Genomic DNA, 21,453 nt, shown 5'->3' on the forward strand with positions numbered 1-21,453 from the left:
GTGTTCTCTTTCCTCTGTATCCTCTCCAGCACTTGTTATTTCTTGTGGTGTTAATTATAGCCGTTCTGACAGGTGTGAGGTATTATCTCATCGTAGTTTTGATTTGCATTTCCCTGATAATTAGTCATGTTGAACATCTTTTCATGTGCCTGTTGGCCATTCATATATTTTCTTTGGAAAAATGTCTGTTCATGTCCTCTGCCCATTTTTTGATCAAGTTGTTGGTTTTTTTATTGCTGAGTTGTATGAGTTCTTTATATATTTTGCGATTTAACCCCTTGTCAGATATACGATTTGCAAATATTTTCTCCCAGTTGTTGGGTTGTCTTTCGTTTTTTTCATGGTTTTCTTTGCCTTGCAGAAGCTCTTTAGTCTGATGTAGTCCCATTTGTTTATTTTTTATTTTGTTCCCCTTGCCTGAGTAGACATGCTGTTCGAAAAGATGCTTCTAAGACTGATGTCAAAGAGTGTTCTGCCTGTATTTTCTTCTAGGAGTTTTTTGGTTTCAGGTCTTACATTCAAGTCTTTAATCCATTTTGGGTTAATTTTTGTGTATAGTGCAAGATAATGGTCTACTTTCACTGTTTTGCATGTGGCTGTCCAGTTTTCCCAACATCATTTATAGAAGAGACTTTCCTATCTCCATTGTATGTTCTTGGCTCTTTTGTCAAAGATAAGCTGTCCATAAATGTGTGGGTTTATTTCTGGGCTTTCAATTCTGTTTCATTGATCTATGTGTCTGGTTTTGTGCCAGTACTATGCTGTTTTGATTACTATGACTTTGTACTATATTTTGAAGTTAGGGATTGTGATGCCTCCAGCTTTGTTCTTTTTTCTCAGGATTGTTTTTGTTATTCTGAGTCTTTTGTTGTTCCACATAAAGTTTAAGATTTTTTCTTCTATTCCATGAAGAATGTCATTGGGATTCTGATTGGGATTGCATTGAATCTGTAGATTGCTTTAGGTAATATGGCCATTTCAACTATGTTTATTCTTCCAATCCATGTGCATGGAATCTCTTTCCATTTCTTTATGTTTTCCTTGATTGCTTTCAATAATGTCTTATAGTTTTCAGTGTATGGGTCCTTTACCTCCTTGGTTAAATTTATCCCTAGACATTTTATTCGTTTTGTTGCAATTGTAAATGGGATTGTATTCTTCGACTTCTCTCTCTGCTTGTTTGTTGTTAGTGTATAGAAATGCAAATGATTTTTGTAAGCTGATTTTGTACCCTGCAATTTTGCTGTAGTTGTTGATTATTTTCTAACAGTTTTCTGGCGGGTTCTTTAGGGTTTTCTATATATAGAATCATGTCATCTGCAAACAGTGGAAGTTTTACTTCTTCCTTTCCAATTTGGCTATCTTTTATTTCTTCTTCTTGAATATTGGCAATTCTTATATGACATTCCCAAATCCACTAGCTTAGAGTTCAGTAAAGCTTTGATTGTTTGAAATAGTTTCAAACCTCTTAAGCAGTTTTTGTTTCCATTTTTAAAAAATAGGAATATTGTACTATATAATTTTAAGAGACGTCCAGATTTCCCATTGTTAAAATATATCCCCCCTTCAAATGCAAGACAATGAGTATAAATAAGGAAATGACATGGAGTATTATATAGCATAAGTACTTGGGGAGATTTTTCTAACTATGTGTTCTTGCTCCTTATCTTCACCTCTATGAAGAAAATATCATAATGTAAATTGATTGTAGAAGGTAGTATGCATATTTGGAAAGAAAGAAAGAGAGGGAGGCAAAAGGAAGAGGGAGAAGAGGGAGGAAGGAAAGTACTCTCTGGGTGTTTCTGGAAAACTCTCAACCACTGCCGTTATCAAGAAGAGAAACACTGGAATAGAAGAATGTTGAAATTTTAGGTAACCCGAGAGCACAGGGGCCAAACTAGACAAGCATCAGTAGGCAGGGACCACACAGAGCCAGAGCCAGAGGAGGAACTGGATGGTATGAGAGGGCCAGGAGAGGTCTGGGGAGGGGCAGTGGGTACGCCCGAGGAGAGACAAAGCGAGCCTGGAAGTGCAGACAACATCCACCTCAGACAAGAAGCTCCTTATTCTTCTCTTTTTCCAGGAAAACCAGTGACTCTGACCTCCCAGAGCACAGTCCATCCTTGAACTAAGGAGCGCTATGTGCTGTGATGAAGGAAGCTATGTGCTATGATGAAGGAAGCATGGTTAGCCTTTGGAAGGGTCCATACTCAACTGTCGGGGAGGTGGTGTCAATGCTTTCATTATGAGGCACACAGGCAAATGGGGGATGTCAGAGTCAGGTGTGCAGGTTTGTAAAGGAGCTTAAAATTCTGATATACACAGACTAGATAGACTAACGGGATGAATTATGGAAAAAATAAGTCTCATGGGTTTTGAAATCTGTGCTCAGAAAGAAAAGTTAGATTGTACTCCGTGACCCCATAACACAGAGCCTGTATTTACAAAGGATCACGAGACAGGTCTGGCCTCAACCTAACAATGGCCCTTCTAACAGGTAAAGATGGAACAGCATAAATGAAACCAGGAGACGTTCCGAAATAAAATGGCCACTTGGTGGAAATGTTGGAGAAGGAATTGAAAAATGGAATAAGATCTAGATTCTAAAGAATCTTTCACTTTTATTGGGATTCCATGACTTCATTTCAGAGGCAGAATATCAGTGAGTAAAATCAGCTTGTTCAAATCCTGGGTCCACTGCTCAGCCTAAGACCTCAGGAAATGAGATTACTTTCTGCCTCAGTTTCTTCGTCTATTTAATGGAGCTAATGATAGTACCCATCTCACAGAGTCATGAGCCTCTTTAAATGAGATGGTAAATGTCACATGTTTACTTTGAGCCGAGCACTGTCACCACCAAATGTTCTCTGCAACTACTATTTAGAAACTAATGATGAGTCTGTGAAGCCATCCTTCATCAGCACTGTGCAGGTTCAGACAACGGTGGGAAGATTCGGCAGATATTCCATGAGGTTCTTGTGTGGGTGGACACAGCAAAGTCAAGGACAGAGACCAGAAAATGTGAAACTACAATACAGTCCCCTGCAATGTGTGCTCTGGAAGAGGAGAAAACGTGTCAGTCAGTAATCATTTCAGGAGCGATTGACAAGTCTGTCCCCACGAGCAACAACTATTTGCAAGAGGAGCTGAAGTCAAGAAGTTGCATTTTAAAAATCAGTGTACAAAAGTAGGATCTTGGAAGAAAGTTCTCCTTTAGTGACACTCTTAGAAAGAGAAACCATGTAGCAGAATTCGTAGATAAGGAGAGAGAGGCAGAGAAAGATGAGCTTGTCTGGATATCACAACATATCAGGAGTGGGGGACAAACTAACGTTGGAACTAGAGGCAGTGAGGTATAGTGGGAAAACCACATGATTTGGACAAACGTATTTTCGACTCAGTTCTGCCACTAAGTGTTATTATTTCTCAAGGAAATTGCCAGGAAAATCCTGGCTATCTCGGTTAATCCCTCAGAGTCTTTGTTCCATCCACTTCAGCTTAAAACGGTGCAAGTGAACGGCTCTACGATCACTTTAAACTATAAACCACAACAAATCACCTTAAGTCCCCAATTTTGCAGGAATTTAACTTTTGTGTGGAACAACCTGTAAAATTCCAGCAAAAGAAGTGTGTTTCTTTTTGTCTTTGACATAGATGGTTGGCATTATCCTCGCGACATCACAGGCAAAAAATACGTGCGAAATTGAATCATTCTAGCATGGGAAGGACTAGCCCAAGAGGAGAAAAAAAGGGGAGCTGGATGCTTCTGGATGCTGGGTAAGGAGCCTTCAACACATCCCCTGAAAACTTCACAATTGCCCATAATTAGACAGAAAATAATTTTTGTTTTGTTTACATTTTCCCTTCTCAAATGCATAATCAATTCTATAATTTTGGCTGAACTAACAGTCAAACCTGATTCAAATTTAATTACTGTAAGTAAAAATGCCAGGAAGGAGGACTCTTTCATTTGAAAAAAAAGTTACTAATAGTATAACTTCATTCTTGGCTTCTGTTGTCATTTTCGATATTTGAAGCTATAGCTGTTGAAGGAAACATGCTCTGTCATGATCCTCTCTGTTCTCCTTAATAACTGGGCTCACACCAGTGAGGAGGGCTGGGGGACCCTGAAACGAGGCTCACCGGAGCAGGAGAAGGGAGCCTCACTGAATTCTTCTGGAAACCTTAGGCGATGCATCTTTAGTATGAATTAGAATTGCCCTTGCCGTTTGGGCTCTGGTTGGGGCTACCCTTAGAGTGGTGTGACTCATATTTGAGTTCTTGTTTTAACATTTAACAGCTCTGTGTTAATGTGAAAACCGCTTCACCTCTATGCACCTATAATAATTAAACTGCAAAATCAGAATAATAATTCAGACTTCACAGAGTTGTCATGAATATTAAATAAGGATTTACACCAAATGCTTGGATGCCTATAAATCAGCTTATAAAATTAAAATAACACTATTATTTTGCATAAATTAATTTTGTTATTTTGCATAAAGAATAATATGCAAAGAAGCACAATGCCCTGCCTTCATTTCAAACTTCGGTTCAGAGACTTATTTTTTGGTTGATTCCAGAGATTACTGCATACATCTTATTGGAACTTTCTGGAAGTGGGTTCAGTTGATTTTACTTGAGTTTCAACTCTAGGTATGTGATATTAGGAAGGTCACTTAAGTTTCTTAATTTATTCAAATGAAAATGTGGGAATGGGAGCAGGTAATCTGTCAGGTCCTTTCCAGCATTCATTCTTATGATCCTGAAACCCCATAAATCATCTTGATTGTAAATGTCATTTCTCCATTTGCTTTTTCTCAGCTCCACCCTTAGGTCACCCCAAGCTCGACAGTTCTACAAGCTCAGAGGAAGGGAAGGGAGGGTCATGGGAAGAGAAACAGGCCTGGCAGAGGTGAGAGGCCAAGTACTTCTAAGAACTTTGATCCTTGTTGTTACCCTCAATCAACTAACTAGGTCTTTCCATTTGTTCTGAATGTAAGCGAGCCACAAACTTTAGTCAGCACAAACATACAGTATTGAGTTGGCAGGACTGTTCAGAAGGGGGCATCTGTAGAAAAGGAGGGAGGGCGCGTGTAAAGGTATGTTAATAGAAATAAAATGTAGGCAAATGTACAAGTCAAAAGACATGGATGAAGCCACAGAAGTGTGGAATGAATCGCGCAGTTTCAACTGCTGGCAGAGGAGGGGGCCCTCGAACACAGTGGGATCTTAATCAAGTAGCATGAAGGTTTCTCAGTGGCCTAGACATTATCATCTTACCCTTCTGATAACAATATATATAATAAGAGGGGGGTAAAATGGAGGAAACATGAAACATTTCCTTCATGGAAATGGAAGAAACAGCACTGAATGGCAGAGCCACTTGTCACACGGCTGGTTCTACCTCATAGGAGTCTGGAAATTATGCCAGACAAAATATGAGGTTGCAAGGTTTCTATGTTTTGCAGAAAATTCTTAAATTGAAGTTACACGTGGCTAGTAGCAGACCTGCTCTTTACTCTTCAGTTTTCATGGGCACAGGAGTATAATGAATCCTCTGTCTGCCTGTCCGCACGCTCCTGCCTGCTGTAACCAGTGGTCTCAATGCCTGGAGGGACTCCGGCTGAGAACGTGAGAAGGCCCAATCTCATGGTGACCAAGCAGATCTTCTGGAATGACCTAGGGGGCCACTGCATAGATGTTCTCCCCAGCCTTGCTATCACTCCACGATGGTAAGTACTGAACATGTGACATGTACCTTTCTTTTTCCAGAACCGAACTCAACTAGCCCTGGACCCTCAGTTTTGCTGAGAGCAAAATCAAAATCAAAATCAAATCCTCCCTACTCAACCATGAAAGGTAATTCAGTCCCTTTCTGATTTAGAACAATCTCTTTTCATTCTTTGTAATTATTTCTAATCACTAAGTCAAATTCAAGTTTAAAACTTGATCTGTGGGTAAGTTCGGCACACTCCACATTGGTGGCTAGGGTTCAAGGGTTCAGATCCCAAGCATGGACTTATACCACTCATCAGCCATGCTGTGGCCATGACCCACATATAAAACAGAGCAAGATTGGCACAGACATTAGCTCAGGGCTAAACTTCCTCAAGCAAAAAAAGAGGAAGATTGGCAACAGATGTTAACTCAGGGCTAATCTTCCTCAGCAAAAAAAAAAAAAAAAAAGAGAGAAGAAGGACCAACTTGGTTTGTTATAAATTCTCTCCATCTCCCACTCTTGATTTGGTCTTTTGGTCCAGAAAATATATCTTATTCCTCTTGGGGAGCTCACTCATCTCACTTTACTAATTAATCCCTGCCTTGACTCTTACTAGTAACAGTTATTCTCTTAACCTGGTCCCTAATTTGGAGCCTTTATATGCACACATGAAAACTAAATTTGATTAATATTTGGTTAAATATTGTTGATATTATATGCCACAATGCCTCTCGACTCTATATTAGAATAAAGTCATATTTTTTCATGAGTATCAAAGGATTAAGATGAGAAAGCAGATAAGAAGGCAGAAAGAAATGAAAGGGAGACCAAATGGGCAGAAGACCTCTTCCTGCCATTTCTAGGTGCACCTGAATTTATTATACCATGATCCTATTTATAGCGTTTTTCTTGGTTCAAATTTTTCACATCAAAAAATAACCATATATATTCATACATGTGCAAGTATTTCTGCAGGATAAATTATTAGAAGTGCATTGCTGGATCAAAGGGCAAGTCCACTTAGAATTTTAATAGATAACGTTGATTTTCTGTCCAAATAGATTGTTTTAATACAGATTCCCACAAGTCACACGGGAGTGCCCATTTTCCACATCCTCACCAGCTCTGTATATTGCTTTAAAATATTTTGCTAATGTAATAAGCAGTGTTACTTTAAGTTGCATTTGTTTAATTATTAGCAGAGTTGATTAGCAGAGTTTGATTTTTTTTTCCATATTTATTGGCCAATTGTATTTCGTCAACTGTGAATTGCTCCCTCACGGTATCTGCTTGTTTCTTTGTCTGTCTTTTTCTTATAAATCTATAGGAATTCTTTATTCTGAATATTAATCTTTGTGCTTTTTGTTGCTGATAAAAATATCTCAGCCATTTGCTTATCTTTTATTTATAATGTTTTTCATTGTATAAATGTTTTGAGGTTTTGTGTGGTAAGATCTTTTTATCTTTTTCTTTATGAAATTCAATTGTTGTATTTTTTTAGGAAAGCCTTTCCTATTCAAAATTATTTCAAGCAAAAATCTTTTTTTTCCTTCTAGAATTGCTACTGTGTTTTGCTTGCTTACTTTTTTAAAGCTTGTATTGAAATCAGTCTAGATTATTTTTGTGTGTGGTGTGACGTATTCTTTCACAGAGATAACCAATTGCCCCCAAAATATTTATATCAATCCATTATTTTTCCTTCTAAGGCAAAATGCAATTCATTTTTTTTTAAGATTGGCACCTGAGCTAACAGCTGTTGCCAATCTTCTTTTTTTTTTCCTGCTTTTTTCTCCCCAAATCCCCCCAGTACATAGTGGTATATTTTAGTTGTGGGTCCTTCTAGTTGTGGTATGTGGGATGCCCCCTCAACATGGCCTAACGAGCAGTGCCATGTCCGTGCCCAGGATTCGAACGCTGGGCCACTGAAGCGGAGCACGTGAACTTAACCAATTGGCCACGGGGCTGGCGCCTGCAATTCTTCTTGTACATGAAATTCACATCGACACATGGATTTATTCCAGGGCCCCATTGCAGAGAGCTGGAGCAACTTGAAAGGGTAAAGAAATTCAATGGACTAAAACAGCATTTAGCGATTACTTTATTCCACAACATTATTAAAAACAAAAATAGTGTATGCTCCATCTCTTGGAATTCTCTCTTTCCCCTGACTAAATAAATTAAACATCCTTTGAATAACTTAGACCAGCCATAGAAATGGCAGATTTCCTGGAGACAATTCGGCTGTAATGTCCCAACTGCTTAAAGCCCCCGAGATTGAACGAAGAGCACAGGAACATGTACACAGACATCTGAGAAAAGCTGGTGAAATATTTTCATTGGGTTTAGTAAGGCCAGAAAGCCTTTTCTAGCTCAGGTGGGCTGGAGACCAGCATTTCATTGGCTGAGGAGGCATATTTGAGAGTCAACCTTTACGTTCTGGGTCTGCAGGTACGTGCTGAGGCCGGCACTCAGAACAGTGCGCTGAGCTGGCTCATGAACGTGACTTTTAAAAGCGAGGACTTTCTAAACCAGTCCTCTCAGATTTGGCTCTTCTCAATAAAGAATTGAGATGACTGGGTTGTAACCTTCTATGCCATCAAGGTAAGGAATTCTTTGACAGGCACAGATCAATGTACCATTGGAAACATACCCCCTGGAAAAGCAAAAACCAGCCTCCAGTCAGGACACACGCAGTCAACGTGTGTTCCAGGAACAGAGAGCATAAATTCGGTTCCTTGCTTACCACCTACTGAGTCAGGCTTAAAGGGAGTCCTGGATTAACGAGTGCTGTATGGCCAACAGAGGGCTTTTATGTTACAAGATAAACATGTGCTTTTTCAGGTTATAGCACGTTCAGGATATCCTCCCCCTTCAGGGAACACGTCCAGAGAGGATTTGCCGCTTCCTGGTGACTCAGGGGACCACACCAGCATATTTGGACTGTTGATGGTCTCCTGGTGCCTAGGGGAAGACAGGACCATGTGCAAGGGTGAAACGGGGCTGAGTATGAGCAGACCATGTTCAATTGCAGTAGGGTTTCACTCGGTGCGAAGGAAGACATCAGAGCCAATTTGGGAGGCCACAAATTTCCTTCTGCATTCAGGCCAGTCCAGCCAGCGGAGCATGCAGGTGTGTGTCCGTGTGTGGGTGGGTGTGTATGTTGAGTAAGAAAAGTGCAAAAATATTACCTGTAGTGACTTTTGCTCTCCTTTACTCCCACATCCAATCATTCATCTCCTTGGATTGGTGGTGTTACATCCACCCACCCACTAGCCTAGTTCACAGTCAGGGCTGCCCAATACAGAAGCCACGTGAGGCTATTCGAACTTAAGTTTAAATGGATGTGAATTAAATAGAATTAAAAACTCTATTCCTCAGGTACACTGGTTGCATTTCAAATACTCAATAGACGCACGTGGCCTGTGGCTACCATAATGGGCAGCACAGATATAGAACATCTCCATTACTGCAGAAGTGTCTATGGGACTTTCTATCAGTCCTTACATATTTTGTTCTGTATGGTGGGTCCTGCCTTCTGGGAGCCTACAGCCCAGTAGGGAAACAGACAGTAAGCAAGGATTCTCTCAAATGGATCAGCAGTAACAGTTTGTGATCGTGCTACCAAAGGAAGATGCTGGGTGCTTGGAGAGAGTCCAATGTGAGCGAGGTCTAAGTGGAGGCCTAAAGAATGTGTGGAGAAAATGGTTTCCCACTAGAAAGTGTGTTCCTGTGGCACAGGGCATGGTGGAGCGGGGACAAGGGTGTTAAATGTACAGAGGGAGAGAAGGGGCGAGAGCAGTAGGAGGATGGCATTCCAGAATGTCTCCAGGCTGCTCTGCCTCTGCTTTATGTTTTCAAGCCCAAATAGGTTCTGCTTTCTGATCTATCCTGCTCCCTGCTGCATCCTCAGGCTCCCAATCCAAATCAGGTTTTACCCAAGATAATTGAGACTAGGAAACATGAGAACTTTCAATTCCTAAAATTTAAATTAAATTAAAACTGCCATCCTTTGCACATCTAGTGGAAAAAGTCCAGCTCAATTTGCTAACTGCCCCCTGGCTGAGGAAGAAAGGCAGGCAGCACCTGTGTGAACGAATCTCGGGGACCACATATAGAGAACCACGTGACATATAGAGAACGCAGTGACTCGTGGCTACGTGGAGGAAGGAAGAGGAGCATTATGAAAAACCCATTTCTCCCGGGAAAGAGCACGGTGACAGGAGAAAGGAGACCAAATGCAAGTGAAATTAATTAAATAGAATATCTGTAATGCGGCTCTAAAATTAGACCGCGCTGGCAGAGTTTTCATCTGAACATTATTTATGGAATTATTTTATGACTTCCTCCCTAAACAGATGTTTCAAGAACAAAATCGTAAGGGAAAGCCAGCACTTATAACAAAATTTCCAAATAATATGCTAGTTTGCCTAATAAAAAGAATAAACACAAGGGTGGACCTCAATGTCTAATTTTAATAAGCAAATAGGTCAAGTTGGAAAACAGCCACTAACCAAGGTTCCTTCCCAAAGTAGCGGAATGAAATGAACTCTAAGCTAGCCATTCTAATGATAAAAACAAACAAATGATCAAAAGGGGATCTTAAAACAATTCAAACTTTGTTTTAATCATTGTCTTAGGAGTGATTTACACAAGGAAGCATTGAATGAGAAAAGTAAGGAGCAGAGAAGAAAGCATGTGCCATTTTTGAAAAGCAACGAGAAAACCCTTATATAAATATGGAGAAAATTGTGAAAGATAGGTACGAGTTCAGGATAATATGTAAAATACAATTCTATTTTGGTAAAATCAAGGAAACAGAAGTCCTATATGTGTGTTTGTGTAACTGGCTTACCAGCTATTCATTTCTCTTTTACTGTACTTCCCACATTGTATTGTCATCGTCTGTGAAGAGTTGGTCTTTTCCATGAGAACAGGTCTCTACCCTCATCTGTGTACTCCCGGTACACAACTACAATCTCTGGCACGCCTTAGGCATAAGATGAATTGTTGTTGCATAAATGACACCAACCAGACCAAATGACAAGGTTGTGGGAGGATGCATGGGAAGAAGCAGAGAAATACAAGGGTTAAGGGCCAGAGAACCATGACCAGGGTGTTCACTGCGAGGAGAGGTGGTCACAGGAGCTGTGAAAGGTGTTTGCCGGACTCAGATTTGACACCAAAGCCAGCATCAGCTCCATAATTTGCAGAATCTAGTGCAAAATAACATTTCAGCGTCTCTTGTTTAAAAATTATTGAGAAGTTCAAGATGGCGACTGCAGAGCATTAAACCAAGCGTGGGGCCCTGTGCAAGTGCACCATCACACACCTATGAAGCTGGCCCTGACTAAAGGCAGTCAAGAGTCCTTGATGGATTTTAAGCAGAGGCAAGCTGAAAGATCCCTGCAGGTGCATTGTAGACAGTTGTTAGCAGGAGGCCTGGGGAAACTTGGAAGAAAACCGCACTAGCCAAGAAAGATTAGGAGGACCTGAACAAACTCGCCAGAAGTAGAAGTGTTGGAGAGCTGCAGAAGGGTCCGAGAGAAAATTAAGGAGTTAGGAAGCACTATCCTAATTGTGCTGAGAGTGGTGACTGGGGAGGAGAGCTGAGGAACAGGGATGGGACAGCCAGGAAACCTTGCAAGTGTCCGCCTCTGACAACCAGGCAAATCAAGCTGCAGCAGAGCCAGCCGGTGAGGACATCCAACACGCTCTTGAGAATGATGGTAAAACTTTAAAAGTGATAACACGGATGTTGCCGTGAAAGAGTAGAGATGACATACTAATAGGCTCAGAGGAGTCAGACATCATTTCCTTCAAAGAACGTGGGAGAAGAATAGGGATTGTCCCATTGCAAAGCTGATGTTTGTGCCGCATCTTGAAATACTGTTCCTTTCTGTACAAAGGACAGCGGTCAGGAGAGTTCAGATAGATAGTCACGTGCCTGGGTGGGTTAAGGCTCTGTGGAAAGAACTGTTGGTGTTTGGGATCACAGCCCTTCTGTGAGCCAGGTGAGTCCTGTTTACAGGTGATATAAAGGAGGCATAAGGAAGCAAGGTGACTTTCCCAAGGTCACAAAGAAAACTAGAAAATAAGGTCACCCCACTCCTTACCAATTGACCACACTTTCTCCTGAAAAAGCCTTCTGTTGTTTAGACTATGTTAATAACCTATTGAACTATCAACATGGCAAATTCAACAGAAGGCAGGGTAGATTCTAGGCGTTAGACCACTAAGGATCTGAAGGGTAAACAGTCAAATGATTGGAGAGGAGCTGGGCTCCAGGGTTAGCTTATTCATAACAACATGCTTCTGGCAAAGACTTGCCTCCTGATTTTTTTGATCAAGCAAATCACAGAGCCAGATTCACCCCACAAGTGCTCACAAATCCGTGGAAGGATTTTTTTGGTTAGGTTATGCCTGAATGCCCAGTATTGTTATGAGAAAGTGCATGTTGGAACATTTGCTTCTTTCTTATTGATGAACAGCTGTGGATGACAGAAACGTAAGACTCAGGAGTTTCTGTCCCTTGGCCCCTTCAGTCCGTTCTGGTTTAAGATGATTACATAGCTATTTTATATAATAAGAGCCAGCCGCATGGGAGAGACAAATGGTTTTATTTCTCAAACCAGCATCATCAAGGATTACTCAAAAGCATTGTCTCATCCGTCTTCGCACGATTTTGCTCTCATAATAGCTTGGAAATGGGAAGACATTTTTCACAAGGCTGACTTTTAATTAGTTAGCGATGGAACTGTTAACATTGGTGCATCCTGCAAACGTGGACATTCATTATCTGACCCTTCTGGCCATAGCTGCCCCATAAGTTTCCATTCATCATGGTGATGTCTTGGATAGTTCGGCTCTGCTGTTCCAGAAGCCTTCACAATGGAATCCCACACCCTGGACAGTAAGTGGTCAATGAAACTACTTCCCAGAATCTTTCCAAAGGAGCCACAAAGCCACTGTTCCTGACCGTGTAATTTATCATCCAAACACTTCTGTCATATCCTGGAACACTTTTGAAAGTAAAAGAAGGTTTTGTTAATAATTATGTCGTCAATAAACATAAATCAAATCTAAATGAGAAAACCCAGGACGTATGTTCATTCTAACTCTTATCAATGTAATTTCAAAGGTAAGCCAGCAAGCTTTTCCTACAGAGATAAGCACCTTGCATCCTACATAGATATGTGTTCACCAAAGGTAGAAATAAAATGCATCAGTCAACTGACAACTGAATCTTATGTTAGCCTTTTTTCCCTCCATACATTTGAATCAGTTGACTCTCAAAAATAGTCCTGGATGTTCAGAAGACACTGGCATTTTTTCACTTAAAGTTAAGGGCACTTAAATCCCAGGACTAAAGAAATTACTATTGCAAGTGAATACGTTTTACTTTGGCTCACTCCAGTCACTGTGTCTGGAATTATTATTTATTGAATAAATAAATGAGGAGATAAATTAATTTCATGAAAAATACATCTGGTTGCGTCTGATCTTCTCTGAAAGTTGTGTTGAAGAATAAATTGGCAATGATAGCCTATAAGCACTTCAATGTAGCAAAGAGAGAAGACAATGCCCATTTCAACGTTTACTATGTGCCAGGTAGTATTCGAGGCCCTTTATATAAGCTTTCTATTTTAATCCTCAAAACAGTCCTATTAGATATTGTTACCCTCATCTTACAATTGAGAAAACAAAGGTTCAAGTTAGCACAGTAACTAAACAGATCAGTTACATGATGGCCCAAACCATGGGCGTCTGATCCTACAACTCAACTTTTTTCCTTTTCCATCATGGATGATTACAACTCTATATGGATCACCCAAAGGAAAAATCTTAGCATTAATAGAAATTTTTAAATATTTCAAAGTGGGTAAGGGAATTAAAGTTTAGAAGGAGGATAAAAATCAATTAAAATTATATATGTGAATACACAAAACAAAAAACGACTTTCGCATTATGTTAGAGTCTTAAGCACGTGTGTGTCCCAATATTATCAGCCATCTTTATCAAAGAGCATTTATTAAGTGACAGTTTTCACATGCTTTTCTGTGTCACTCACAAAAGGAACTATATAGATTCCTTGTCCTTTCCTTTGGAGAGTGTCATCCTCCGGGTATTAGATCAATGAGAAGAAGTCATTTCCACAGCTCAAGAAATCTACTAATCACTGAATGACGAGATGAGAGGCCATCTGAGGAGAACCAAAATTAAAATGGTCTCAACAGCGTCCCGGTGGATTTCTACAAAATCTTTTAATAAAAGCAGCTGGAATTTCATCCTGGCTCACCCGCTTTCATTATGAGTCCCAAGTACTTCAATCTTATTTTTTTTCTTTTTACTACTAGCGCCAAATAGCAGAGTCTTGAAAATGCTAGGCAGATTGTTTGCTTTTCATTTTGTTCCTTTCTCAGGTTCCTTTTGCAAATGTGTTTTGGGCTCAGCATTCCTTAGACATATTTCTTTGCCCCTAGTTATTGACACGAGTGTTTCCCTGGGACCATGTTTAGCCATGAAGGCCACTTGGCCACTAAGATTTAAGGCATATTGCTGACTTGGAAGCTACCCTGAGCATCGCTGCCCTACTGGTAGGTACCCCAAACTTGGGGGCAAGCCACGTCAGAGGTAGCTGTTGGTTTGAATTGAGGTAAGTCTTGCTCTCATCCTTTCTCCTATAGAAAACAGGCAGCCCTTAAAGCCCAGCCCAATGTCCCCAAAGTGTCCATCTGCCAAGGGCAGTGTCATCCCAGCAGTACTCTTTGCTGATGAAGTCTAGTGGGCACAAGCCTAGGATATCAGCTGGCCCAAAGCTGGTGTCTTTCAACAGACCATGCAGCAAATGGGAAAATAATGGGGCTTGGACCCTCAGCCTTGAATTTCAATTCCAGTTCTATCGTTTGGTAGTAATTAGTATCCTAATTAGCTGGGAAGGCTATTTAGATACATTCAGCTTCTGTTTTCTTGTTTTCTAAAATGGGCTGTTCCTATATAACTAGAAAGACTAACCAAAAAAAGACATTGCTTTAAATACAAAAACCTAACTGCAGACATTTCTAATTTGTGTGGCTGGCAGAATAAGTCTCTGCGGTGTTTAGGAACTGCCTTCATTTGGTCTTGATGAGTCAGCTGGGCTTGATGAAGATGATACCACTTTGGCAGAGCTGCGTGAACTGAGACGTTGGAAAAACCAGATTTCTATGCCCAACAACGCATGAGGAATACTGTGGCTCTGCAGGTTACTCTCGATCAGGGGGAAGGGTTCCATAAACAGAAGAGAGGGATGGAGAGAGTCAATAAGGGGCACCCCCAAGATGTATGGGAGGCAGGGGCAGGCCCAATGGGGAAGCTTATGCACATGGGGTCCTGCACAAAGATGGCCAGCAAGTGGGGGCAGGTTAGACAAGGGGGCCTGGAGTTCTGTTCAAGTCAAGCCAATTATATGCCCTGAATGAATGACTGCCTTCTCCTTCAGGCAATGCCACCTAAGGTAGCCACAGCCCTGGGCAGGGGCCTACAAAGAGACACAGCCATATGACAATTCCCAATCAAATCAAACGTCAAATTTGAAGGTATTTCAAATTTGTGTGCTGTCCTCTTCCTACATTCCTCCCTTCCGTACTCCTTACACCTCCAGTAAATATGTGCCGCTCACAGTGGACTATGTGTTAGCAGGGCTGCAGGGATTACAAGAAGGTAGGTGGTGGCCACCATGGGGTGAAATGTCATGGAAAAAGACAGCAGCTCAAGAAATGGGAAATAATTGTTATCAACTAGGTTCAGAAAGAGAAAGAAAAAGAGAAATAGCTGGAGTAAAAAGATAGATAATATCAGAGCTGCAAGTGACTGAGTTAGGAGAAGAACCACCACCACCCAAACAAAACAAACCAAATCTGTGGAGATATCGAAAAGGGCCCTCGACTCCTGCACCATGAGATGTGCAGCCAACTTTGGGATACGAAAGGGAGGAGGGTGTGAGAGCATCCCGGTGACACTCAAAGAGTGGCCTCTGTATACGTTAGCCTCTCCAGCTTAATGGGAAAACTGGAATAACAGTACGAAATTAGAAGGAAAAAAATCAGGAGCCAAGAGATTACGCACTGGAGGTGTGTCCACTTGCCTTTCCCAGCCCCACGTGTAGCCTGATCACCCTTTTCCTCTCCTTCCATCTCTGACGTCCTTGTGTGTCTGGCAAGGCCAGGCCAGTCGACACAGGAGAATGTCCATGTTCCTGGTGTGAAATACTGAGGCCATGATTCTGAGAAAATGTTCCTCCTTGTAAATACCCTAGGAAACTAAATCAGAGGTTTCTTTTCTCAGTGAGTGGCTTTATTTCCAAGCCTTTTCTGTCTTCAAGAGGTGTGAGTTCACATTTATGGCATGAAACCCAGAATGGTTCTGTGGGCATCCTCTATAGTCAATGCAGGCTTAAGCTCTCTATTGTAAAATTCACGAGACACTGGGGGCCCTTTTGTATTCTCAAAGCACTTCAGATCTGGTTATTGTAAGGAGGCAAGCAACTAAACATTGCATGACTGTGTAAAAATCAAAGGACTATTCTAGATGACAGGAGGGCTGCCACAAGGTTTTTAAATATCATCTCATGTGGCTGAGCTGCTAAAGAGAAATTGCAAAATGTATGTGCCTTATGACACTTAAAGAGATACAGTCAATATCTTTGAAGCAATTTGTTTTTTCAGCTAAGAGAAAATGAAATATTTTCGATTGCCTGGCTCCGTGTGCAGCTGGGACCCATTCCTGACCATGGTCCATTAGTTCCAGCATGCTTGGGCCTGGCTTTGCCTTTCCATCTAGGAGAGGAAGGTACCAAAGAAAAGGCTGATGGGCAGGTTACAGGACACTACTTGCTGTAGTCATTCCATCCTCCGCTTGACTATCCAAAGACCATTAATCTCATCTCAATGGATTTGAAGATTCTAGAATGGTTGGATGATCTGGTAATGAGAGCAGCTGGATAAATACAAAAATATCCCCAAATTGTTTTTTCTTAAGAAGCTCTCTGTTCATCTGAGTTAATCAAAAGGTAGATAGATGGTAATTCAGGCCATACACCTGCCTTTTAGGCAAAGCAAATGATGTAGATGAAAACTGAAAATAATTGCTCCACAAAGTCAGGGAAGGAGGTGGAGTGGGAGGGAAGGGCAAAAGGAGGGAAGAGAAAGACAGATTAAGTGTAATAAATACACACGGATTAATTTGTCCCTTTAACCCTGACCTCCACTCCACCCCCAAACACACTGGTGACTGTTGGTAGGTGTGACTATGAACACGAGTGTGTCTGTATGAGTCTGTGTGTTTGGGGTATGCATGTTGGGGGAGGGTGAACAGGTCAGAGTGCATTAGATGTGGGGTATTTGGGAGTGCGTATGGGTGTGTAGGGTATGCACCTATGAAGGATGTATGTATGGGTGAATGAATAAGGGGTGTGGGGCTGTGGGCATGGGCAGAAATCAGAAAAGAGAATGTGTGTGGGAGTATGCAGGTGATATGCATAGACTACACATATGGAGGGTTATGTTTGTAGGGTGGTGGGTGTGGGTGTGTGTACATCAGGTGGGAGGTGTGTGCACAAGCTACGTGTATGCCTCTGGGGTACATGTTTAAGGTGGGGTATATGAATAGAGACTGAAGGTGGGTACGGTGGATAAGAGCAGGGTGGCGTGTCTGTGCAATGAAAGTGATGTATGGGACCCTCTGAAAAGCAAACCAAGCCTTCCTTTGCTTCAGCTGCCCTGCCCTGGGCCCCACTGCAGACTGCAGAGTGTCCTTTCACAAAGATGTCCCTGTGTGCTCTCACTAGTCAGTCCCCGGGAACTGCTTCTGAATCCGAGCTACAGTTGGAATTCTACACTGTTTCTCCTTTGCTGGGACTCAGAGGACTGATTTGCTATGATTTATGCGACTATAGACCTTCATTTCCTCCATGGGACTGATGTCCTGAATGTGTTCTTTTCTCCTGGTCCAGGGAGAGAAAAATATCTCTGGGCCAGAATTTCTCCTGATAAATCATCATCATCATCATCATCATCACCATCATCATTGTCGTTATCGTCGTCATCATCATCGTCGTCATCATCATCGTCGTCATCATCGTCATCATCATTCCCACGTGTTGCAGAGCACTTGACATTTACTGCGTGTCATCATCTCACTGCACTGCCACGTAATAAATAAGCTAAGGACACACTATCTTTTTCGAAAGGTTAGATTTGTAGCATAAAATACATAGTTCTATAGCATAAAATTTGCTAACAAATCCATGCAAGTCAAGGAAAAACCTGTCTGAAGAGAGTAAATCCAAAGAGTTCTCATCACAAGGAGAACTTTTTTTTCCCCTTTTTCTCTTCTTCGTTCTTTTTATTGTATCTCTATGAGAAGACGGATGTTATCCAAACCTGTGGTCATCATTTCACAATATATGTAACTCAAACCATCATGCTGTACACCTTAAACTTATACAGTGATGCATGTCAATTATTTTCAATAAAACTGGAAAAAAAGAAAGAGAAAAAATTGTCTGAAATCCTAGGCCGAGGAGAACGAGAGATGTGCAAATCGACACACGCTCTCTGTTTCTTGTCCAAAGCCTCAATCCATTCAAGGTCTTGGTTGTTTCTACCCTTCCATGAAAAGTCTTTTAATACAGCTTCAATTTCTTTACCCCTTATACCACCTCCCTCTACTGCAAAATTAATACTCCATAATATTTCTCTGGATGGTTACGTAGATAAATATAACCTTGGTTGTCATTTTCAGAGTGTGAATAGACACATTGCAAAGCTGCTGATGATAATAATAAGCACACTGTGCCTCCGTGTTTCTGATGGAACCCGGCAGAGAGGAGCTGGTTACAGCGTCTGTCTCAGGGGCACAGCAGACTTTTTCAAAGGCCTCCACATTTCCACTTCACAAACATCCATTCCCAGGAAAGCAAAACAGGAATTTCTCAAGGACAACAAAACAGCAGCAATGAGGTAATTTGCAGACAAAGATATTGCACATGTGCCAAACCTTTGATATTGAAGTCTAAGCTCCACCTATTTAAAGCAGTGTTGCCAATGGCACCTCACAGTTCCACAAAGTATTTTCTCCAAGGAAGGGAGAAAGGAAAATGGCAGTAAGGACTGTTAACTGCCCCTGTTTGTGCAGTGAAATTTTCTCTGACTATAACGGAGTGAAAAGCTGGAAGGTTATTCAAATACACAGGGAACTCACTTCTTGCTTTTATGGCCCAGTGACTTCGTTATCCTTCTGCATGAGGAATAGGAGTGACAAATGTCCTCAAAATTTGCATCTCCATCATCCAAGCCTCCACTGGGCAGGAGGGAAGCAGCTCCGATGCCTTGAGGCAAATTGTTCATCTGGAGCACTCCATGTGGCTTCTGGACTAAGTCTTTCTGAATGTCAGAAGGCTGCATAGCTATTACAGAGACCCAGATGGCAGATCATGCCACACCTCCCTCCTGGCACTGTCCTGGGGCCGTGTCCAGGGAGGCGCAGATGCTACACCATCGCTAAAGCTGGACTCATCCCCACGATAGGACTGGGGCTAGGAACATTATGATCAGGTTGAGAGGGTAAGATCATTTGATTAAATGCAGGGAACTTGTTGACAGGTTGGAACACTATTTTTCCCTTTGTGGAATTGTTTCAAAGACTGATTTAGACTTCATAGAGTAACAGTAATCAGCTCATTCAGGAATGAGGATAAACAAAGTGTGGACACGAAATGTGTCAGAGCACACGTGTAAATGCCATCCATCCATGCACTCTGCAAGCATGTGTTGAGAGCCTGCAGTGGCTGAGCATGGGTCTTAGAGTTGGGAATCTGGAGATGTCTATATCAGATCCTGCACACTCAAGAAGCTCAGAGATGGGGGCCGGCCCGGGGGCGCAGCGGTTAATTGCGCACGTTCTGCTTCGGTGGCCCAGGGTACGCTGGTTCAGATCCCGGTTGCGGACATGGCACTGACAGTAGAGGAAGATGGGCACGATGTTAGCTCAGGGCCAGTCTTCCCCGGCGAAAAGAGGAGGATTGGCAGCAGTTAGCTTAGGGCTAATCTTCCTTAAAAGAAAAAAAAGCTCAGAGTCTACAGACAATTCAACCAACAATTAACAGATAGAGAGATCAGTGCTTTAAATGCAGCTAAAGGAACAGAGCAAGGAGGCACTAGGCAGATCCTGGGTCGGGGCAAGGAGGGCCAGAGAGTCTAAGCTCCCTTGAATTCGAGACACAAGAGCTGAGTCATGAACGATGAGCAGGAGCTGTCCAACTAGATGGGGGCAATTCCCCATCTGCAGAATAAGTGGTTCCATAATATCCCTTTACAGGATCTCCAGAGGGAGTAGGGGCGGGAATGATAGGCCAAATGTTTCACACAGGAATCAGTGAGAACACCGGAAGAAACCTGGCTTCCCAAGGTCACTCTGTAGAATGATTAGCGGATGTCACATCACACACACATCCATCAATTATGTGTTTTGTTCTCTCTTCCTAGAAAACAGAGAGAGAATACTGTGGGAAAAGTAAGGTAGGATTACAGTCTGTTCTTTGAAAAAAAAAAAAAGGACATTTTTTTGATCTGTTGATGCCCGTCCTGAGGGTGTACAGCTGCATAATTTATATGAGATTTTCCTGGGAAACAAAATCACCTAAAGACTGTGAAATCTTGCATTGCATTGCTTTCCAAAGGATTAAGCACCATCCTGTTTACAGGGGCGTAAATCCCTCGAGGTCGCATTTTGCATCTGTCATCAAACTAGCCACACTGTGCCAGCTGCAGTCCTAAGGAGATACAGACCGACTTCAGATTTAGTATGTGGATAACAGTATGTGCATCATCAAACTGGGGCACAGAAACAGAAAAACATCAAACTGCGGTTTCTCTAGAAACCCAGAAATACATGAGGCCCCCATGTCTGCCCTTCAGCAGGACAAATTGGTTATCTAGACTTTTACTCATAGTGACCATATCATACGGGTACCTATTAATCTAAAATATAACATCAATGTTAACTTTCCCTGCTCTTGCACCCAACTAAACCTCCCCACCCGTCGAAGGCCAACTCAAGTCATCAATGACTCTAAAAAGTCTTTAATTCCCTTTTTGCCTAAATCCCTACAACAAATGAAGCATGCCGTGCCCAATTTAGCCCTAACTTATGTTGTCTTCATTGTTGTTGCCTTGCCTATAAAATGGTACCTTGACCTCACAAATGGATTTTAATCCCACTGAGGAAAAAAACTAGACCTTGTAAGGCATCTGTATCTTTCACACTGTAATCAGGGATTTTTTCTCTGCTTTGATTTCTAGAATCCCATTTCTATACGCCTGTTGTATTTCAGCAGCTGAACAGTCTACGAGAACCAAAACCTCAATACATCTAAAATTGAAATCGTCTTTCGACAAAAATAAAGTCTTCTTTTTGACTTCCTCTGTTTCTCTTAAGCTCTGACTTTTCCTTGTGTTAACCTGACTGGCAGCCATAGGTGGCATCATCGACTCTTTTTCTCTCTCCTTTCCCATTTCTCACATTCATTCTCTCCTTTCCTTGATTAATGCCCTTGCCTTGGTTCTGACACTTATAATTTCCCTGACTATCTCCTTTTGGCTTTCTCTTCCAAATCCAGTCACCCTTACAACACAGTCAGATCAAACTTCCTGTGGCATCATATGAACAGAGTCCATCCTGTGACTTCTCACCAT

The 21,453-nt window shown here is 41.7% G+C and overlaps 1 long non-coding RNA gene across 4 annotated transcripts in view; it reads left to right on the plus strand.

Annotated features, from left to right (window-relative positions):
* LOC103562241 (uncharacterized) overlaps positions 1–21,181 on the plus strand; it is a 224,079-nt gene extending 202,898 nt beyond the window's left edge. Inside the window, exons 9-12 of one of the 4 annotated variants that reach the window (XR_011539853.1) lie at positions 3,655–3,777; positions 4,825–4,915; positions 5,776–5,862; positions 21,061–21,181. This is a non-coding gene — a long non-coding RNA (uncharacterized lncRNA). Of the gene's footprint in view, positions 1–3,654; positions 3,778–4,824; positions 4,916–5,775; positions 5,863–8,170; positions 12,807–21,060 lie in introns of those variants that run through there. The other 3 variants (XR_011539870.1, XR_011539854.1, XR_011539857.1) reach the window with 3 other exon arrangements.
* The last annotated feature ends 272 nt before the right edge of the window (positions 21,182–21,453 follow it).

The sequence above is a fragment of the Equus przewalskii genome, chromosome 1 (genome assembly GCF_037783145.1).
Source record: "Equus przewalskii isolate Varuska chromosome 1, EquPr2, whole genome shotgun sequence".
NCBI classification, from domain to species: domain Eukaryota; kingdom Metazoa; phylum Chordata; class Mammalia; order Perissodactyla; family Equidae; genus Equus; species Equus przewalskii.